Source organism: Myotis davidii, unplaced genomic scaffold (genome assembly GCF_000327345.1).
Source record: "Myotis davidii unplaced genomic scaffold, ASM32734v1 scaffold49, whole genome shotgun sequence".
Lineage (NCBI taxonomy): Eukaryota > Metazoa > Chordata > Mammalia > Chiroptera > Vespertilionidae > Myotis > Myotis davidii.
In genome coordinates this window covers 1,544,664-1,547,242 of record NW_006300375.1, presented here as the reverse complement: position 1 = coordinate 1,547,242, position 2,579 = coordinate 1,544,664, and positions in this window count along the sequence as shown.

Genomic DNA, 2,579 nt, shown 5'->3' with positions numbered 1-2,579 from the left:
ACTTTTTGGCAAGATAAGCTGCTTCAGCAAGCTCTTAGTGTATATCTTCTTCCCCTAAAATCAGAAATCCATCCAAGGAGGCCTAGTTTTTTGTGTTTTTTTAAAAATGGGGTGTGGTGTTAGAAACAAAGATTACCTACTAAGCAAGGATTTGTTTTGGGCCAAGAAATTTATATATACATATAATGAGGTCTCGAGTAAACCACACATTATTTTCTTTCCTGTTACTTATGTTGAAAAAAGACATTCCAGTTTGTCCTTCTTTTAAAAATGATGTAGCCATTTCCAATCATCACAAAGCATAAGAGATATTTTCTGTTGCTTTAAACATCTTTGATATTCACAAGGTAAAGGTAGAGAACATTTTCTGGTATTACATTAGCATGCTCCTATGACCATTTTAACTTTTAATCATGATTTTTTTCTTAGTTTCTTGTCATCATAGAAATGAAAACTCCTTGATGGAAGTTCCTGCTTTATGTGAGGAAGAGCAGAAATTAATTTAAAGACTGTTTCATGAGTGATGATACTAAATTGAAAATACTTTGGAATTTTGAGTAATCAGGCAACCACTACAGGACTACAGTCATTTTAGGGTACATTATAAATACTTCATAATTTAAAGTTGCCATTTCCATGCTGATATTTCTTAGAGAGATAAATCACCATCAACATCACCATCATTATCAATTCTATAGAGAAAATCAACTGGCTTAAAAATCATCTCATTCATTATTGAGCACAGTGAGTAGAAAAGGAAAGAATTGTATATGGAGGTGAACTCATTTTTACTCACAAAGCCTACTCTAATAGCATCCTGCTTGCCCAATTTAGCTTTCCTAACCTCTTTCTTTTTTTTAAATTTATAATGAAATGCCCCATCCACATAGAACTGCAAGTGGTGTGCTGACATAACCCTGCTTAGGGTAGATATAAAGCTCAATTTGCATAGGAAATCTTCTGAGCAACTTAACATATCATTTTCCCCCCAGCCCTAACATCATTATTATTTAGTTTGGCAGTATTTTGAAATACTCAAACATTTATATTTTGCTTAGATATTTTCAATTATTTTTATTATTTGATGCTAATATCTATGAGGTCATTTAAAAATTTCAGAGGCCCTTTTTCCATATGAAGAAATCAAATCTCAAAGTTACAAAGTAATTTCCTTAGAACTTTTAAGTAGTACTAGTGATCATTTTAAAGGTGAATTCTCCTCTGGGGCAGGATCAAGAATTGCAACGTGGAGTATCTAGGACTAGAAATGAAGCACTTTTGGGGTATGAGAAAGATGGAGAAACTTCCTTGGCTCTCAGAGTTGACCCAGGAAGACAGAATGCGTGCTTAATTCTGGGTCAGCCTGAATCTGAGACTGGAAGATGTTCAAGGCTGACCCAGACTAATTAGGGGGAAAGAAGTACTAGTATAAGCAGTGGTTCCGGGGTGAGCAAGGATGCTTTGGAGAAAATGATTGTGTGCATAGAAACTGAAAAGGTCTGCCTCACTGAAATATCTTTAAATTGGAAGTCTAGGGCATTGATAGTGAAGCATTAGCATAATGCATTCTTACTCTCCATGTGTAGAAATCACAGCCTAATCAGTGGCCACCAAAATAGTTTTGTTCTATGAACAGGGCCACGCAAGCTCCAGATCACCAGCCATTAGTGATGACTCACATCTAAGTCCAGATTATCTGGTGATGTGACAAGAACAACACAAGCTAAACTGGATGAATCACCTGTGTTCGGATAATAGAAAATTTCATACATGTAAGGAATGCCTCTGAAATCAAATTACTATGTCCAATTATGTCTCAGAAGTATAAGAAAGTTAGCCTGGATTGGTATAAAGGTAAAACTTTATCCTTCAGACAATATCATTTAAAGGGACAATAAAACAGAAATTGAAGAGTGAAAACTTTATTTACCTGGAGTGTACCGTAATCTAAATAGAGAGAAATAGATTTGTTGATGTAGTCTGAAGTTGATATGGTCATTTGACTCACGGGAATCTTGTTTTTCTTTTCTATACTAATATGCTTTAACTCTAGCAAAGGTTGTACATTCCCAGATACATAAATTTCAGTTTAATCAATTAAAATTTGTAGTCATATAAGTAACTATTCTAATGTCCCTCTTGCTACTATTATTCACTCTATCAACAGGGTAACAATATTAGTTCAATACTAGAGAAAGTCACTTGAACTGTTTTGTTAGAAAAACAACCACCCATGGCTGAGTGGCCCAGTTGGTTGGAGTATCCTCTGCTAGACCTGAAGGTTGTGGTTTCAATTCCTGGTCAGGTCAAATACTTAGGTTGTGCTTTTGATCTCCCCTTTCTCATTTTCTAAAAGCCATAAACATATCCTGAAGTGAGTATTAAAATAAAGGCAACAATTAGTTTTTCTTCTCATTAATCTATACTAGTAAAAAAGTAATATGCTAATTAGACCAGGCAACCTTCCGGAAATCCTTCCAGACAAAGCCATGGTGGTGGGGCCGAGGCAGAGGCAGTTAGGGGCAACCATGCCAGCAGGGGGTGGGTAGTTGGGGACAAGCAAGCTTGGGGGGCAGTTG